General features: G+C 37.7%; 1 pseudogene; it reads left to right on the top strand.

The window, feature by feature from the left end:
• Positions 1-15,420: 15,420 nt before the first annotated feature.
• LOC110909764 overlaps positions 15,421-21,655 on the top strand; it is a 28,513-nt pseudogene continuing 22,278 nt past the window's right edge.

A 21,655-nucleotide genomic window follows, 5' to 3' on the forward strand; every position in this document is an offset into this window, starting at 1 on the left:
TTCTGGAAAGGATCGGAAAAGTCGCCTACAGACTCGAACTACCGGAGGAACTTAGAAACGTCCACCCAACTTTCCATGTGTCGAACCTCCGAAAGTGTCTAGCTGACCATGATCTGATTGTACCTCTCGATGACCTTCAAGTAAACGAAACGCTACACTTCGTGGAGAAGCCTGTCGAAATCATGGACCGCCAAACCAAGCAACTCAGGCGCTCGCGCATTCCTATTGTGAAAGTCCGATGGGAAGGCAAACGAGGCGCAGAGTTCACTTGGGAACTCGAAAGCGACATGAAGGCGAAGTACCCGCAGTTGTTCAAATGAAAGTTTTGTTAGGACCGATTTTCAACTTCGAAGCGATTGCGAAACGACCATGCGACATGCGGAATCCGTGAACGTACGAGACCGAACACAAGAACGCACAATTTAACGTGAATCCCGGTGCTGTGCGGCTTTCAGCCTAATTTTGGGACGAAATTCTCTAAACAAGGGGAGGCTGTAACACCCCGTGTTACCGAATGTCAAAGTCAAAGTCAAGATTGACTTCTTTGACTATAGTTAGTCTATTCTATGTGGTATATCTATTAGTTGTATTATGTGGAGTAAGTAATCGAATGAATCAAATGTTTATCGACGCAACCGCTAAACGACTGTGAATAATAGGAAGTAACAATGCGATAAAGTCAATCAATCAATAATCAAGCTAATCGAATCATCATCAAACTCGAAACTCGAATTGTGCAAACTTTGGTGTTGTTATACGTGTGTGTGTGTGCCTTATGTGTTACTTGTGCATGTTTACTTTATGTTATGTGTGGTGCTCAATCGAATCGAAACTCGAACTCAATCGAACTCAATCGAAATCGAATCATGATAATTGGTGGAGAAGAGACAGTGCAAGATGTTGTATGTAGATATAGTGGTTGGGATTAAAAGTAATTTGAATAGGAAATTCTATCGTATTCATATCGCCTTCAATCGAAATCGAAATATCAGAAATCGTCGCACCGAACGCTCGAAACAGGTTGTTGATCGATCAGTCTCCTAGCCCATCCAACAGCCCAGCCGATCGGATGGACTGTCCGATCGAGCAGGCTGTCCGATCAGGATACCTGGCCGATCGACCAGCCCTTTCCTCTTTGGGAAGCCTATAAATAGCCCTGTCACTGTCATTCTTTCCACTTTTGGAAACTCTCTGACCGACCAGCTCGTGCTCCTCTTCTTTTCTTAGATTTCTCTCAATCCCTGTAAGATTTCATCCTAAATCTTGTACTTTCTTGATCAATACAAACTCCTACACCTTTCTATCTTTCAAATCTTAACTTTTAACCGTGAAATCATCAAGATTCAAGCATTCTAGGATGATGTCATCATGGTGTTCTTGAAGAACTTCATGTTTTGGCCTCAATCCACCAAGAATAGCTTAGATCTAACTGATTTCCACATAAACAAACAAAGATCTATCCTAGATCTAGACATTTACACAATGTAAGGGATTGAAAGATGGATTTTCCAACTTTCTTTCAACTCTTTTACACTCAATGCCTTCAAACCAGGAGAAACGGAGCTTGAGCCAACTCACTAGTCATTCTAATAGTTGTGTGGTTCAAGATTCGAATTCTATCTACGAGGTTCACCGATTTCGGGTTAAACTATAAACTCCGTTCCGAACCGTTCACCGGCCGGACTTGGGTGATTCCTGTCCGAGTAGGGGAAACAAGTAAGAACGAAGGTTCCATGGTTCAACTCGTTGTCAAAATACTTCGATATAACATCAAACCATCAGAACAGCCAATTGTTAGACGAACACGCCGACCAGGTCAGGATGCTGACCAAACGGACAGGCTGTTCACCAGGCCAGCCGATCGGCTAGCACATGGCCCTACACTTTAACAATTTCATGAAGTCTAGTATTGAACGAAGTGTTGTTCGATCGAACTACGGTTTGGGTTGAATTACTCTTCGGATCATGAGATACTATGCTTCAACACTTAATCGATTTTCAACTCGTTCGACGTATTGGAGTGCCACCCGATCGAACATGCTGTTCGATCAGGTGACATCCTGCTGAGGACTTATTACTGAAGTACCTAACCGATCGGTTAAGCCAGCCGATCGAATGGCCCGTTCGATCGATCAACCTGAAAGGTAAGGACACTTCAATGTTCTCAAATACTACAACGAAAACTTCAAAAGGTCAAGCCATCATACACAAACACATCCTACTCAAAGGAAGAAACAATTGTAACACTCGTTCTTATAATTTAAGGTTTAACGTATAATTTATGTAAAACAATCATGTGATTAAGGTTACATATACATCGGGAATACGAGTTTATTGAAATTTTTACAAATAATAAGTTGTTCAACATAACGTGATCGAATCCACCGTTTAAAAATTTCGACGATGCAAGTTACGGAAGCATGTATCTATATCGTGTTCGGTTCTTCGTTGAGCTTGATCGTTTTCCGGCATGCCGAAGTGTACCTACATTTCATAATCATGAAATGCTTTAGTCATACGGGGATTTAAAATGTGTCTAAACAAATCCGGTAATGATAGTGGAAGGAAAAAGAATCCCAACGTTAAACTCTTGATCTAAAAAAAACAAAAATTTCCAACTGGCCTCCACCGTAACTTACGGTGGCACCGTAAGTTACGGTGGCCCCTAGTTTGACATGCCCCTACCGTAACCCAGTAGGGGGCTGCCGTAAAACTTTTCAGGTCCACCGTAACTTACGGTGGCACCGTAAGTTACGGTGGCCTCTGCATTCCAGCTTTCCATTTTGCCGTTTATTGACACGAAATCTTTCGTATCTTTCAATCCGCTTATCTGTTTGACCCACCGTTTCTTCCTACATGATTGTAGTTTGACCCTTCATTATATGGAGTCAAAATCCAACATCCGGATTAACAAAATTTAAGACTTTTAAGTCTTCGGCTTATTACCATTTTTACCAAATTTTGACCCGTTCGCGATTTTATCAAACAAACATGTTTATTTAATCCTTATTCTCATGATATTCATAAATTTCAATAATTCCTATCATATTAGGTTTAAGTCACGGGTCTCTTACGTATCATAAACCCGTTTATGCTCATTTGCGTATTTTGACCCGTTAAGGGTATTTAGACATATTTTGAGCATGAAACGCTTTCATTCGTTTCTAGCGTTATTATACAACATTTCTTATCAAGTAATCTTCCACCACAACTATATTTGTGGTGGACTTAATGAGGTGATCTATATAATCCGAGTTTTTCTCGTCGGATTGCTAATTTACGACAAAGATTCATATAGAGTCATTTGACCGAAGTTTTACATCTTTCGCTTCTTACACTTATTCCAATTATTTATTTGATCATAAAACTCGTTTCAAAACTACCTTTAAAGGTCATTTGTCGAAATTAGCTTATAAGGGCGTTTTAGTCCATTTAGCCAATCATTTACGATGAAGGACTTTTGAAAGTATATTTGACCCATAAACCCTCTTTTAACTTATGATATTGTTTGAAAAGTCATTAAGCTTTCCAAACGCAATGTTCATTATAACAAAACATTCGGTTTACTTATCAAGTAACCAAATGTCTATGTTGACTACTTTTAACACTCCTTGAACCACATGTTCTATATGAGTGTTACACTATTTCACGTACCTGGCGCGGACCAATATATTGACCTGTTTTTAATACCTTGCTTTTATAATTGCAAATTCTTAGCGTTGCGAATATCCATTTGACATTTACTCCTGAAATAATATAACTCGACAATAATCATTAGTCGTTATTGTCAAAAGGTGATACCTTCACCTTTTGACCCATTTGGTCTAAGTGACCGATTTTGTTGGCGAGATGATATTTATTACCAACTCATCTATACGACTCGCTCCGGTTTACATCGTGCGGTCATTTCACCTATTGATCGTTTCTTAACGCTTTTTAGCCTATCATAGCTTACATCATACGGTGCCTTTCAAAACCAATAGTTATGGTCAACGCGTGACCAATTTACCGTTTTACTCTTATTGTTTGTTTTGATTTACCCTATAAGGCAACCATTCCAAAGTTTCATTTTCCATTTGTCATAAAATAATCGAATTACTGATTTTAACTCTTTTAAACCATCAACATGGTTTCTTGTCATGCTCATCTAACTTGTTCCGTACGTCTACACACTGGAACATCATACGTCGATTTTGTATTTATCTTTTCGTAACTAATACGATAAGAGAATATTCTAAAATATAAGACTAGTGTAAGCTATACTTACCTCGCATCCGAATGCGCTTTTTCTTCTCGTGCTTGATTTGTTTGACCGCTTCTTTCCCAAGCCTCCACCTAGCTTGTAGAGTGTCAAACTATTATTATAATCCATAAGATGATTAGTTTAGTCATCATTACTTATGACTATTTCATTTTACGGATTTCATGCCAAAACTACTATTCGATTTTATCATTGGTAAATTTGACTTTTAGGAGTCAACTACCCTTAATTATCCAATAGGCATAATTAAGTTAAATCATCGTTATGATTAGAATCCGTTTTAACCCATATTTCACGTAATTAGTCAAACTAGCCAATTACGCATTTCTTTCATAAAATCCTCTTTTCAACATTCATTTGGGCATTTTAACAAACACCTTGTAGGCGAGATTTACAAGCGTATTTTCTCTAATCATGTTCATCATTTTAACCAAGTTTTAGTATCAAAATCATGCCTCTATGTCTAGTGTACATGAACTACACCTAGAACTAGCATCACAACATCAAGGTTCATCCATTTAGCACCCTAATTCGAGTGTTCACCATATTTCTACAAAACCCATTTAACACATGATAGGGTAATTATCAAATCCCTAGTTTGGGCCTCAATTCATCAAGTTTTCAACTAGGGTTTGTTTCTAAACGAAGATTTCATCATAATAACACTTATATACATCAACATTCATTCCAGATTTTCGATTTTGATTGTTCATCAAAATATTAAGGTATCACCAAATTACAAAATTTGACATACCTTTCGATCCTCTTGACTCGGTGATCGTTTATACGCGTTCATGCATTGATTTGGTCTTGAATAGATCCTCCAATTTGAAGGTATTGATCAAGCTGGGGTTTGGCTCCTTGGAGCCCCTCCTGGTCGTACGCACACACACACTCTTAGTGTGTGTTGTGATTTATTTCTTGATTTAATTAAAACAAGTTTCTTCACTAGGTAACCTTAGTCCCCCATGTTTTATTTTGATCATTTGAAGCTACAACTCACCATTTATCACTTAGCCTCATACTAGTAACTAGGTTAATTATCCCTAGTTAACTTAATAGGTTCGGGAAGTTATAACCCGTTATATTTTAAGTCCCGTTAACTCGGGCCTTTCATAACTTTATTATCTCACGCATTTATTCACTTTTGATTTAATATTAGGTTTATTTAATTAAAATCCTAATATTCACCGGGTAAATTCTACCATTAACGGTACTTTACCCGTCTTTTAGTATTAACGGGGTTCGATTACCAAACCCGTTTTCGGGGTGTTACACAATCCACTCAAACAGCCCAACCGATCGAGCCTACCGGCCGACCGAACAGGCTGTCCGAACGGACTGTCAAACCGAACGAACAACCCGTCCGATCGAACCTACCGTTCGATCGACCAGGCTGTTCGACCCATCAACACTTGTAATCGTTTTACGCGTTACTCATCGTTATGCTATCGAACTATTCAGGCTAACCCTACTCTCAAGCGCTCCCTTCAATCCATCAATCGCTGTGAGTATACTCGATCCCTTTTTGCTTTTAGCACTTTTGGGTGTTACATACGTTACTTATCTAAATCACAATCGAACACACTACTCAATTACTTTGAACGCCAACCGTTCTGCATGTATTACGTGACTAAATGAATGCTTGTTGTTATATTTACACGTGGAATGATGTCTACCTGCCTTAACGACAATAGTACTATAGTTTGGACTCAGCACCCGTTCACACGGGGGTTGTTAAGGACAATTACTTGCATGGATTATGGTGGTAATCATGTATTGCGAACTGCCTCGGGCAGTCAACCCGCAGTCATTGGTATCGATAGTTCAATGTCGATAATTAACATTCTTCGTTTTCCTCTGTGTACGTGCTGGTTATGCGTAAACTATTTCGAACTCTATATGCTATATCAAACTTGTATACTCACCTTTACATTTTATGTACTGACTTTATTTTAACGTATGTGACAGGCAATTAGGATGCTTATCTGCTAGGAAGGCAAGCTTAGAATAAGCGTCTAGAGCATAGTTGTCTGTAGATCTTGCAGATCGAGTCTCTAGAAGCATTTGAACAATTTTTATATTTATATTTGAATCTGAGTTGTCGGAACAGAACATTTGACTAGTTGTTATCTGTAATAATTTGTTTACTATTTGGGATACGGTATGGGACGTATTATTTAAACTGAATAGTAATGATAGTTATTATGGAAACTTCTGGACAATCTGTTTCGCTCAGTGTCATGCCCCGATTATTCCGCCATCGGTTGGGGTGTGACAATGTGAGTGGTGGGTACAACACTTAAGGCCATTAATCCTCGTCGTAGGACCGAGGGACATGAGTGATAGATCTATTTGGGTGTAGTGAGCCCCATCCATGAGTCCGCAGAATGGGCCATGTGGTGACTATGTCTTCCAGCCGAGGCCCGGTAACAAATTTGCTAGGTTTGAGTTTTCCTGCATCACTTCACACATACTAGTGGCTTTGCAACCCATTGGTGATCTCTTTTTCCTTATTGCTACATACCAGGGACATACATACTTACAAAAATACTTGATTTATACAAATTAAATACCATGTTTTATACAAATTCAAAGCATAGGGATTGTGCGGGCATGAAGTCAAAGTCAGGGTGGGCATTGACGGTTATACAAATTTTACAAATACAAGAGTTTACAAATACATGGTTTTACGAACATAAATCGTTACAAATACAAAGTTTCCATATAAATGGGCAAGAAAATGATTTTAAATTTGTTTTCTCAATATTATTTCATAAACCGGTTATTCAAAAGATTTATTTCAAATCTTTTACAAACAAACTATGAACTCGCTCAGCTTTATGTTGACTTTTTCACATGTTTCTTTCTCAGGTTACTTTTCAGAAACTATGGCACGGTTGGAATAGGAGAACCATGAAGAGTCGAGTACTTAGTGGGCGTTCGCATTCTAAAAGTCTTAGCTTATTTGCTTCCGCTGTGCAATGAAGATACCAGTTCAGTTACGCCAGCTCTGATAATTTCGGGGTGTGACAGATTGGTATCAGAGCTATAGGTTACAGCGAATAAGGTTTTCTATAGGAATACCTAGGCTCTAACCTCACCTTTATCTGGGACATCGATTTTTAAGACCTTGAATACGTACAGAACGCCTAGTACTCGAATATGGTCTCCAACCATTGCCGAAAACAAAAAGGTCAGAATTTTGATTTTTAAACATACACTAAAGTTGTGTTTTACACATGGTACACAAAAACAGTCGCATACGGTACACAACACTCTGAGAGTTTAGGAAACATGCATTTAAGACCTTCGGAAACTTATGTTAAAGTTCATGTAGGAACCGCGAAGATTAACTCGGGCACACACTATTATCCATATTGTCTATGATATTTTAACTTCCCGAGCAGGCAGCCTACGCATAACGAAACGCTGGTGCACGAGAATATATGGAACTCAAATTTTACGTCAACGGATGGCGGAGTACATCACATTCTACGTGGAATGAAACGCTAGTGCACAGGTATACGTGAAACTTAAGCTATACATCAACGGAGGTTGAAGTACGACTCGTACGACTATCGAGGCGAGGCCTTTGAAAAGACACGATGGCGCAACTCAACGACGACGCTAGATTCCTGTCAGCAGGAGAACTAACGATCAGGAAACGACAACATGTCACGCGATCCTGCAACGAAACGAATCACTCCAAGGAGAAGACTTATGTCTCCGCATCCCCCTATTTCAGTTAATGACGAATACGCTATGTTCGACATTCCATGGTAATGTCACCTAACAACTGGTCGTCACACGAAACCCCAGGTAAAGTCCTCAAATTTCTTTTGTTGAAATTTCGACTTTCACACTTACTGAGTAGATTTTCGTATCTCTACTCCTCTTAATGGTCATTGTATCACGATCATTTCCTTCAGCATAGCGAATATTCATTTGCTTCATTTCTTGAAAATTCATATGTCACACATACATCGTTTTTTACGCATGTGGTTTCGTTTCGAATAAGCATTTTATCAAAGTTCAAGTATTGTTTCGCTAAACCTAATTATTGATTTGTGATTCGAATAACTCGCATTATTGTAATTGTTGGCTCCTTGTTATCAAGTCAACACAATTTCTTGAAATTTCTTTTCTTTTCAAGTTACATACATGGTTTTTTGTTGTGACCATGCCGAAAGTTTTCTTGTCGATGCGTGTATTTATTGTCGGATTGCGTCGAAACCAAGTTCGTTTGTTTGAACTTGTTCATTGCACATATTCGATTCAAATCATCATATGATGTATTGGGAGCATCATATTCAAAATTTGTTTTAACAAGTGTTTCATTTGTTCCGAGTCGAAGTAAACTTGTTTGGCATTCGACTCCATTAAATTGTTTATTGATTTCGACACCTTGTGGTGGTATTTTCACTTATTTGAACTTTGCGCTAAACTCGTTTACATATCTTATGCACGGATTTAATGATTTATTTATTGATTTGTTTTAAATCCGCTTTGAATTACCATATTAAAGCAGTCTTAACAAAATCGTGTGTTAAGACGATGGTACACAAAATTCATTAGATATTCCGGTGTACCTACTAATGGTTCTTTCAACATCGATCGAATATTTTACGATATTTATTGTTTCTCATCTTCGATCGGAAACATTAATTCTTTGATGTTCCATCCTCAATTGAAAATCTTATGATGTCGTTTGAATCAAATTTTCAAATTTGCCTCATTGTACTTTCGATTGACTTGCAGCTTGTGCTGATCACTATCGAGCGTTTCATGCAAACTAATACATTTGAGATTGTTGATTCTAAGTTCATCCAGTGGATGTTATTGCTTCTAGAACTCATTTACTTATTAAGAACGTTCATATGGAATTCGATTGGTCGAAGTTCCTGTTCATTGTTGGATCCCTGTCAACTTAATCACATTAGTGACAGTACCTATACGTCTTGTTTCTTTTGACATCAAATTTTGAAACACGTTTCTTTTAAACCGTTGGGTTCTTATTGTTGAGGAATGTCCTTGAACTCACATGATTCAAATAAGTCTTGATCCAATTTCGTGGTCATCCACTTTGATACTATTCGTATTTACCTACACATAACGTAACTCTAGGGAGTTAACGTAGTCTAAATTTCGAGGACGAAATTTCTGTAACAGGGGGAGAATGTGACAACCGGTGATTTACGGCTCTTAATTACGTGATTAACAGGCGATTAACAGTGTTTAAGACGTAGATTAACCTAATTAGGCCTTTGGAGTGCCTAGGAAAGTCTATACGACTTTACAGTGCGCGAACGGTGATTTACGGAAAGATCCGATGAATATTAAGCGACAACGAACTGATGCCGTACAAGATACTGACAACGCCGACAAGTATGAATGTTACACGAATATTTTATGTCTATGAAAATAATTTGGTGAATTTATTAGGCTTCCGTGCGACACAAACGCAAATGTGAACTAAAAACGCCATAGCAGGAAACGCATCGACAACAAAACGAAAGTGACGGAGACGCCTGTCACCTTCAGAACCTACAGTTTACGCTATATTTAGCTCCGTAATGAAATTTTAGTAATTACAGTCGAAACCGGAACGGGAAACGAATTAAAAACGTCAACGAGGTAATTCTTCGCGATTTTTACCACAACCGACTAACGAGGGCGTCCAACATCGAATACCGATACTATTTTTATATTTTTTTTAAACCAAAAATTATGATTCACGATATTTTTTTTATGATAGTTAGGTTATAAAAACGGGTCTTATAGAAGTAACAGGCCACTAAAACGCGAGAGTTGGGCTTGTGGGCCTTGGGCCCAAGCCCAAAGCCCATTAACAAACATCCTGCTTATAAAGGGCCTATTACCCTTAACCTTTCTCATTTTGTGCAGACATAACAAACCAATACACACCCACGTATCGCTCTCTCTCTCCGGCAAGCAGTTCTAGCCGGCTATGACCAGCGACGGCGGAGGTGGTGGCGGCGCCGCCGCCTGCGGCGGTGGTGGTGCCGTTTTCCGGCAACTGTTTCTCTCGATCCGACACCCCCTCCCCCGATTGTTCCTTTCCTTCTCCGGTGACCGGAGATACTCCGACCGACACCCCTATTTCCTCCTCTGTTTCGGTTCCGGCGACAGCCCCTCCCCCTTTTATTCGATCTACATAACGAAGCACCACCACCACCGTTCGGTGGTGGTGCGGCGGTGCGACAGTGAGAGATGGAGAGAGAGACCGTGAAAGAACCACAGAGAGAGAGAAAGAACCCGACGGTCGGAGACTCGGACCACCGGTCAGTTCAATTATCCGGCGGTCCATGATATTGTCCGACGAGTTTCCGGTCGGAGATTGGTTTTATTCTCCAAGTCTGTTCAATAATGATGATGAAGAGGCTGCTCTCGGTGTTGAAGATGGTGGTGGTTTTCCGACCACCAGACGGCGACGATGGAAGAACCGCCGTGAGAGAACGACGGTGAGACCCGACGGCTACCGGAGTCGCGTCGGAAGTTGTACGGCTGAAGTGGTGGTTGAGCGGTGGTGATGTTTTTGTCGAGCTGACGGGTGTTCCGGTAAGAACTCATTCTCAAACTGTTTCTTCTCATTCGGATGACGGTGATGATGATTTCTGCGGTAAATAATGATGTTTGGATTTGGGTTATATAAAGTTCAGTGAGTTTCTTTTGCTCAGATTTGGGACGCGTATCAGATTCAGGTCACATTTGGCAAGTGCTCGAGACAGATTCAAGTCGTTTGGAGTCTCGGGTTTGGTCAACAGAAATTTCGGGTCGGTCAACGGTTCAGGTCAAACGGGCCGAGCTGGTCAACGGTTCGGGTCAGCTTATGAAGCGGGTCGGGTCGACTCGGTCAAACTGAGTCAGCCCAGTCGACTCAGCGAGTCAACTCAGCTGAACCGGTTGACTCGATCAACTCTGCTTTTCGACGCAAAAGAATTGGTAAAGAGTTTAATGGCACGATTATTTTTGTCGTTTTATAATTTTAAAATTTGATTAAGTGACAACGAGCTCGAATCGATTATATAGTAGTTCACATCTCAAAATATTTGACAAAATTTATATAAATATTGATTATATTGTTTGAATATTGATTGAATTTTGAAGTATAACGACACTCTAGTTGTCGGGGCCGTTCAAAAACAGAGGAAACTCTGCCCGTTTTTCGAGAAAATCCGTTAGACAAATCGCTTTTAAAATAAAACAAAACCATTCGGATGTTACTTTTTTTTAAGCAAGATACAAATGCGTATTATCTTCGACAAAATTTTATAGCCTACAAGGAACGTCAATAACGCGAACTATTAAAATAAATATAATCACTTTTATATTTATTTTCAAACACTTAACACTATACGGATCTTTTATAAAATGAATGTTGTTTATATTTATTTCAAATATCAAACAACATGAATTCGTTTATAAGAATACATCTAGTTTATGTATTTATTTCAAAACATCAAACAATACGAAATCTTTTCGTAAAGATAAATATAGTTTATATTCATTTCAAATGTCGAACAGTACGAAACTGTTTCATAAAAATAAATATAGTTTATATTTATGTCAAACACGAAACGACATGACTTTGATTTAGAAAAATCAATATAGTTGATATATTTATAACAAACAATACGACTTCTTTTATAAATAAATATAGCGTTATATATTTATTTCGGATATCAAACAACACGATGATTCTTTCATTAAAATAAATATAGTTTATATATATTTATTTTAAATATCAAACGATTCGTATTCCTTTTATAAAAATAGATATAGCTTATCTATTTCCAATAACACGGATTCGCTTTTATAAAATAAATATAGTATATATTTATACAACGACTCGATGAAATTTTTATAGAATAAATATAACTTTTCATATTTATTTCAAAACGCCTAAACGGCATATACACGTATTTTGATACTTATCATACGAGACGCGATACACAACACGAGTTTGTTATGTATACTTTCATGTAAATATTATTTACATACTCGTACGATTTCTCGAGTCGACTAATGAGATTTTATTGTTATATTTATATAATTTTATATATAAATATTTATACATTTTAAATCTCATGAAAACTAAGTCTTCCTAAGACTTGTTAATCCTTAACGACATTAAACGATACTTAACAAATGGGACTTAATCGTTTCCATTAACTTAACAACTTACCCTCGAATAGTTTGGTTAGCGATTCGGTAGAGCTCGGTGACACGTAGCTTAGTTACCGCTTTTATTAGAAACTTATAAGATATCCCGTGATAGGAATATTGTAGAATGCACGCTAGCAAGTCTCATCTTGGAAACGACATCACGAAGTTGTAATTAGCTAGCTTGGCACAAGGCAATTCAGGTGAGTTCATAACCCCCACTTTTTACTGTTTTACATTTTTATAAATGTTTTCGGGGGTGGAAAGACATGCACGTTTTGCAAGAACATACAAAACTTTTGAACGAACGAAAACTCATATTTCTAAATCATATTACGAATGGATTATACTAAATATACGGGTTTTACAAATCAAAAGTGTATTATCGAAATGTGAGTGATTTTCATGACTAGGGATGGTTCGTCGGGTAATAATATAGGGAGACTGGGGAGTTGGCCTTAGAAGCTGGGGAGGTTCAGCCTTAGAGGCTTGAGAGGTTCAGTCTTAGAGACTGGGGAGGTTCAGCCTTAGAGGCTGGGGTAAAATATATGTTACAATTATTTCAGACATTTTATACATGGTATGATTAGCTTAAGGAGGGTTTACTACTTAGATCATGTGAGTGGTGGGTACAACACTTAAGGCCATTAATCCTCGTCGTAGGACCGAGGGACATGAGTGATAGATATATTTGGTTGTAGCGAGCCCTATCCATGAGTCCGCAGAATGGGCCATGTGGTGACTATGTCTTCCAGCCGAGGCCCGGTAACAAATTTGCTAGGTTTGAGTTTTCCTGCATCACTTTACACATACCAGTGGCTTTGCAACCCATTGGTGATCTCTTTTTCCTTATTGCTACATACCAGGGACATACATATTTACAGAAATACTTGATTTATACAAATTAAATACCATGTTTTATACAAATTCAAAGCATAGGGATTGTGCGGGCATGAAGTCAAAGTCATGGTGGGCATTGACGGTTATACAAATTTTACAAATACAAGAGTTTACAAATACATGGTTTTACGAACATAAATCGTTACAAATACAAAGTTTCCATATAAATGGGCAAGAAAATGATTTTAAATTTGTTTTCTCAATATTATTTCATAAACCGGTTATTCAAAAGATTTATTTCAAATCTTTTACAAACAAACTATGAACTCGCTCAGCTTTATGTTGACTTTTTCGCATGTTTTTTCCTCAGGTTACTTTTCAGAAACTATGGCACGGTTGGAATAGGAGAACCATGAAGAGTCGAGTACTTAGTGGGCGTTCGTATTCTAAAAGTCTTAGGTTATTTGCTTCCGCTGTGCAATGAATATACCAGTCCAGTCACGCCAGCTCTGATAATTTCGGGGTGTGACACCGTTTCCCATACCCGTACCCGTTCCCATGCTAGATAGACTACAACCAATATACGATATTAGCAGTTTTACACCACGGGGGAGAATATATATATATATAGGGGACTGCTAAAATGAAAACCACATTCAGTTGTGAAAACCGTGAGAACCACTTTTCAACCATTGGATCTTGGAGATGGATGGATGAGATTAAAAGTAACTAAAACTAATAATAAATCTTTTTTGTCTTATTATGTTTTTAATATTTTAATGTGAAAATGGTAGTTTAGTAAATTTGTTTTTTTTGTCTTATTTGTATTTAATGTTTTTTATTACTTTTTTGCCTCATTATATTAATTGTTTTTTTGTTAAAAACAGATTTTTTTTATTAAAAAAACATTTTAAAATCAAATTTAAAAAAAAACAATTTTTTAAAGATTTTTTACAAAAAAAAACGTTTTTGCGAGCTGTTTTTCACGCGCCGTTTTACGCTCCTTTTTTACGCGCCATTTTTAGGCCCGGTTTTTTTACGCGCCCTTTTTTACGCCCCGTTTTTACGTGCCGTTTTTTACGCCCCTTTTTACACGCCTTTTTTTACGCCCCGTTTTTTACGCGCCGTTTTTTTACGCAGCGTTTTTTACGCCCCGTTTTTACTCGCCGTTTTTTTACGGGCCGTGTTTTTTTACACCCCGTGTTTTTTTACTCGCCGTTTTTTTTTCGCGCCGTGTTTTTTTACGAACAACTTTTTTTTACGAAAAAACTTTTTTTCTGAAAAGTTTTACTTTTACGAAAGACTTTTTTTACGAAAGTAAAAAAGAGGCGTAAAAAACGGCGCATCAAAAAAACGGGGCGTAAAAAAGGCTCGTAAAAAAACCAGGGGATAAAACGGCGCGTAAATACGGGGCGTAAAAACGGCGCGTAAAAAACGGGCAAAAAACGGCACGCAAAAAACGAGGCGTAATACAACTCGTAAAAAACCGCGCGTAAAATCGGGGCGTAAAAAAAGGCTCGTAAAAACGATTTTTTGTAATAAAATCTTGAAAAAATCAGATTTTAAAATTTTGTCTAAAAAAATTTTGATTTTTAATAAAAAACAATTAATGTAATGAGACAAAAAGGTAATAAAAACAATAAATATAATAAGACAAAAAAAAACAAATTATGAGAGAAGAGAGAGAAACTGATTGATGTTGTTGATGTGATGGAGAGAGAAAGAGTGAAGACTTTAACAGAGATTTGACATATTGAGTAAATTACTATATTACCCTTTATGTTTTAAAATAATAGTGCATATGTGTCATAGTCTAATTGGTGGAGGGGAGTTCTCGCGGTTCTCGCAACTGGGAATAGTTTTCATTTTAGCGGTCCCATATATATATATATATATATATATATATATATATATATAATACAATTATGAAATAGAATATTAAAAATAACAAGAAAATTGACAAATTTTAACGTAAATGGAAAAAACTGTCAAGTAGTGTAGAAAAATAGCTGCATGGCATGTCTCCCCCATAAAATAAGGGGATCATGTGATGATCTTCCTAAGAGTCTCTATATTTTGTTTTGAGTTTTGCTCTATATTCACTTCCAAACCAGTAACCAAATTCCCCCAAAATGTGTGGAATTTTCGCATACCTCAACTACGGTGTGAGCAGAGACAGAGGCTACATTATCCAAGTTCTCTTTAACGGTTTAAGACGATTGGAATATAGAGGTTATAATTCCGCCGAAATATCCATTGATTCCGGTGTCGGTCTTCGGCCGTGTGATTCTGATAGATACTAAGAGTTTTTAGGGTGAAATCTGCTATGAATTCAAAAGGTAAAGCCCTGATTCGAGATAGGCAATCTCCAATACATGAGGTTTATTAGAAAATTAACAAGACAAAGAAAAACAGCAAATGAATGATCAAATATATAATGCGAAAAGACTCAAATAGCAGTAACTTTAATCCTTTTAACTTCCATCCATTTAGCTTCCCTTCAACCACAACTATTCCCCTTCTCTCGCATTAAATGGGTCAAAACCATATCCGAAAATGACCTAAAGCAGCTCCATGGAATTGATGTTAGACTTAGGCCCACCTGCTCCCTTCTTGCATCTCGAATAGACCTTTAGGGGTGTCGGGTATGCATCAGATTCGCCTCTTGTGTTTCGTCAAGAAGGAAACATTGAATCGCTGGTTAAGTCTGTGTATCAAGGTGTGTGTGATTGTGTTTTTTTTTTTTTTTTTTTGGTTCATAATGTTGTGTGATTGTTTATTGAGTATGATTGTAGTAGCTTGACCTGTTATGAATTATGATACTAAATATTTGTGAAATTTGAGGTATCGTGGCTACTGTGTTAGGAATTTAATGTAATTGTTGATTAATAGTTTTGGATATTAAGTGTAGTGATAAAGAGAGGGCTTTTTAAGGTGTTAAATATGTTAAGTTAATGTATTTCACCTTTCAGTATTATAGTAGACTTACCATCTCTAGATAACTATAAATTTTAAATTTGTATCATAGAAGACTTACTCAGAGTGCTTATGATGGATGCATCAATTTGATGCTTGCTTCAATCACTTGTCTTTTAAATTTTAGTAGAAGTGCTTTTTTGGCAGATTGTATTTCTGTTCATGCTGTAATTGCACACACCCGGTGGGCGACCCATGGAGATCCAGCTACAAGGAATAGTCATCCTCAATCATCTAGTGCTGGAAACGATTTATTGGTTGTTCACAATGGAGTTATCAACTAGGGGTGTTCAAAACCGGATATCCGAAATTTTCGGATACCAGATTTAACTATCCAAATCCGTATCCAAAATTCCGGATATCCGAAATTTGGATATCTGAATTCGGATATCTGATCGGATAGTGAATCGGATATCCGAAAACCCAACTTTTTATTTAATTTTTTTTATTATTTTATCATATTCGGAACCGGATATTTCGGATATCCGAATATAAGTTTTCGGATATTTTCGGATATTTTTTGGATGCTTCGGATATTTTCAGATACTTCGGATATTTTCGAATATTTGGATATCCGAAAAAAATAAAAATTAAATTTCGAATATCCGAAATATCCAAAAACATTTAAAATCAATATCCAAATCCGAATCCAAAATATTCGGATATCCGAATTTTGAATATTTTGGATTCAGATATTGGATATTTCGGATCGGATAGTTTTGAACACCCCTATTATCAACAATTACAAGGTTTGCTTATATGGAACTTCAATTTTCATATTCCCTATTGCATGTTTTCTAAAGTATGACGTATTGTTGATATCAAAATAATGTAATTATGTATTAACTTTTCTTCAAAATAACGCAGGTGTTGCAACAATCTCTTCTTGAGCAAGGATTTACTTTCGAATCTGATACCGATACAGAAGTGATCCCAAAGCTAGAAAAATTTGTGTTTGACAAAGAAATTGAAGGAGGTATTAATCCTTTAAAAACTACAATTTGTTTGACACAAACATTACTTCTGCTGGTTCTGAGAATCTAATCATGTTTTTTGGTTCAGGTGATCAAACTGTCACGTTTAGTGAAGTGGTGCTTGAGGTTATGAGGAATCTTGAAGGAGCCTATGGAATCATATTTAAAAGCAGACGAGGCTGTCCATTGCTTCTTGGTGTGAAAGTAGGTTCCACATTTTTTTGTTAATACAGTTTCATTTTCAATATACTTTTGCACTTGTATTGAAAAAGGAATTTATGTTGCAGGAATATGCTGAATAACAGAACAATGGAACATCCTATAATAATATGGAATTTATATCAAAAACTAGTCACCCTAAAGATTTTTTTTCTATCTAGTGATTCACATGCCCTTGTTGAACACACAAAAAATGTGTTGATGATTGAGGAGAATGAAGTTGTTGATATTAAGGTAATTCGCGTTAACTAGCTATCATATGTTTTTCGGTATCCGAAATGGGTTTGTTCAGTTAAATATGTCTTTAGTTGGTTGGTTTGTATCCTATTTTCTTTTGTATATTGGAAAACTTCTCATTGTTTTCTCTTGCATCCCTACCTGCTTTGCTTATGAGGTTTTACTTCAAATGCGTGTCGGTTTGTATTATATATTAATAATCGTGTAATACAAGTTTCTTGTATAAATGGTGCATTCTTCTTCTTTTATCATACAGGCATGATAGATTTTTGGTCTCTAATTGTTGGTGCACTTGTGTCTGTACTTTGTCTGTATTTTGTAATGTATAAAACGATGTCTTTTGTTAGTCTTGTTTACGTCTTGTGTTTGGTGTGTATATGTGTTTGACTGTATGTTTGACCAAGTCAACCATCCTCCTGGTTTGACTTGGCCAAACAGTCAACACTTAGTGGTAAGTTATGTGTGCTTCGAAGGATGTCATCGAAGGATGTTTTGTATCCTTCGATGACCTCGAAAGATAGCCTTCGATGGATACATATGGACCTCGAAGGATATATCATCCTTCGAGGTATGTATGGATCCTTCGGAATCCTTCGGTAGATATTCTGGTCGATAGATGATCCTTCGACCAGATTATCATATCCTTCGAGCATGTAGTCTGTTTCGGGTATATATACCCATGTTATGGTTCAGTTCACAAAAAGTCTTTCAAGTGTGTTCATAGTGCATGTGAGTGAACCAAGGTCTTGTAGAGAGCATTTCAGTTTGGTCAAGGGCTGTAACCGTGTCCACTGAAATACAAGAGAAAACTTTGATATATTGTGTGTCTACTCTTTCTCTTTGTAACTTGTGCTTTCATCTAAACTATCGGTTTGCACTCTAGCTTGGATTCCGCACTTGCTAGAGTGTTAAACATAACAAGGATTAGGTTTAACCTCAACCTCCGAGGGACCTACAAGTGGTATCAGAGCCGTGGCTCTTTTCCTTGTTAAAAACCGGGTTTGTACAAGACTTTGGAAGTGTTTGGACAAAACTCACTTGGTTTAGCACCCGTTTTTAGTGTGTTTCTTGCATTTTTAGCCTTAAAAACGTGTTCTAAACTAACCGGGTGTGTTAAGGGAAGGTTTGGGTAACTTAAAAATCTTGTTCTAAAAGGTTTGTTATATTCCGGCCAATATTCCGGCTAAACTCCGGTACTGGTTTCTAGATAAGAAGCTTCCTTTTTGGGCAATTTTGAAAGTCAAATCTGAGTTGGTGAAAAGTTGGTTTCAGAACATCCCTTCTGCCGAAAGTTGGTTCACCAACCACATCACCTTTTCACCAACCTGTCAACCTTTGTCAGTGTGTCAGAGCTCATCGAAAGATACCTTTCGAAGTCGAAAGATCATCTTTCGATCAAGGAAGTTCGATAGATACCCATCCTTCGAACATCTTTCGAAGTCAGTGAGTAATCTTTCGAGCCAAGGAATCTTTTCGAAAGATACATCGTTCGAGCTACTGTTACATTTCGAAAGATAAGGATCCTTCGTGTAGGAGAATCTTTCGAAGTTACTGTTCGAAACTCAACAGTGATCTTTCGAACACTGTTGATCCTTCGAACAAGTGTTATCTTTCGGCCAGTGTTATCTTTCGAGTCCTATTTGTTTAAGTTTAACAAGTTGTGATTTTCAGGTCTTTCGATCCAGTATCCTTCGACTGTTTGTTCATTTCCACAATTTAACATAGTTGTGAACATTGTATTTTCAAAAAGAAAAACTTGTTTTTCAAATTTTTAAATCAATTTTCACTTAATATATTAATTTTTATAAAATGGGAACAAACGGTCAGTGGGATCCATCTGCGTGGACTACAACAACTTTGACTCCACAGTCATCATCTACGCAATCATCAGCTACACAATCTGCGCCAGAGTTCAACAAAACTGCATGGATGCAGGCTATTGCCCCACCTCAAGCTGCAATGATAACTGCAAATCAATGGGCATTGGTCACAAATCAAAGCAGCAGCATTCAAGCAATGATGCAGAACGACAGTGAAACTGGTACAAGCACAAAACCGCCAAAGCTTAATCACATCAATGATTGGGGATGGTGGAAAGAAAGGCTGAGAACTTATGTTCAGGGGCAAGGTCAAGATCTATGGATGTGTTTCTTCATTCCATTTGAAAACGAGTTGGAAGTTGCAGGATCGAATCCAGAAACTTACAGCACAATGTCTGATGATGATAAGAAGAAATTTGAGTTGGAAAAGAAAGCATTCATGATTCTCACGCAGGCTCTTCATAGAGACATATATCACCAGTTCGTTTACTGTACAACTACTAAAAGCTTGTGGGATATGCTCACGTTACGGTGTGAAGGAAACGCTCAATCGAGGAAGATCAAGCAAGAGCTGCTGAAGAAAGAGTTTGAAGGTTTCACGTGTATGGAGAACGAGGGTTTGGCAGAATTATCTACAAGATTCCATCATCTGTTGAGTGAAATGTTTGCCTTCAGAGTCACTGCCACTCCACAAGAAATGGTGAAGAGATTTGCTGATGGCTTACCAGCAAAATGGAGCGGTTATCTTGAGATTCTCAAAGAAAACGGTGTTTTGGACACAATCACCGTTTATGAGCTAATTCAGAAATTGGAGAACAAAGATGTAGAAGAAAAGCTAAAGGCAAAAAGAACAATAACTCCTCAGAATCCAGAGATGTATTTTGGGATTGCAGGTGGCATTAGTGGAGAAAAGCCAGTCTCTCAGCATGCTAAGCTTCAAACAGCTTTCATCTCTAACACCGGACCTTCCACAACGAATCAGTTTGATCCTTCAGCATACACGATGATGTATTCAAGACCAGATTCTTCTTCTTCTCAACAACAACAACAACAGACAGCTCAACAATTCACACCACCGCCTTTCTTAGACCCAAGCAGAGCTCAGCAGCAACAACCGCAACAACAAGGGTTTTATGGAAATTCTTCAAACTTTCAAGCCACTTCCAATCCAAACACAGTCAGATTAGACACTTCCAACTTTTCCAAAGTCACTGTTGAAATAGCCAAGGAGCAGATGGAGATGTTGAATACCTTGGTTAGTGCTTATTGTGGATTAGTTGCAGGTCAGATTGGGAATATCAATCTAACCAATGAAGATTATCAGCAAGTGGATAAAGAAGAGTTTGAGATGATGGATATCAAATGGGCTCTTGCTAGTGCTATTCGAAGAGCAAAAGAGTTCATGGAAAGGACGGGGAGAACCAACTTGGAAAGCAACAATAACACCAAGTATGGTTTTGATAAGAATGCTGTCACCTGCTTCAACTGTGGTGAAAAGGGTCATTTCAAGCGGGAATGTCAGAAGCCATCTAAGCAAGGCAATCAGAATCCTTTCAGGAATCAAAGACAGCCTCAACAACAACAGAACAACAATTCTGACAGACAAATAGTTCCCGTGGGAGGAAATACATCTGGATCCACAAACACTAATCCCCACAGAGGGTTAGTGGTTCAAGCTGATGAGATTTGCAACTGGAATCTTCAGCTTGGTGAAGGAGGAAATGGTGGAACAGCATGTTATGCTAAAGTGGTTGAGAAAGTTGTAGAACCCGTGTCTGCTGGTGAATCTTCAGAAGATGAAGATAGCTCGGGTTATAGTGGGAGCATGGATGGGGAATCACTTGATGCTGGTGATTTATCAAGTGACGCTTTAGATTTGGAGGTTGATGAGCTCTTGGCTGACGCTGAAGCATTATGCAAGAGGAGATCTATTCTTTGCCAGAAATCTGCTGGAACTTCCGAGAAGCTTTCTCAATTTTTCTCTGAAGACGGATCTTTTTCTTTTCATACAGCCTTTATGGCTCATGTAGAAGGTCAAACCTCTCAGGTATGTGATTCTAACTCTGACTCTATTTCTGCGTCTGTTGAATGTGCTAAATGTTTAGAATATGCAGAAAAGGAAATTCAGTTTGAAATCACAC

The sequence above is a fragment of the Helianthus annuus genome, chromosome 15, assembly GCF_002127325.2.
Source record: "Helianthus annuus cultivar XRQ/B chromosome 15, HanXRQr2.0-SUNRISE, whole genome shotgun sequence".
In the NCBI taxonomy this organism is placed as follows: domain Eukaryota; kingdom Viridiplantae; phylum Streptophyta; class Magnoliopsida; order Asterales; family Asteraceae; genus Helianthus; species Helianthus annuus.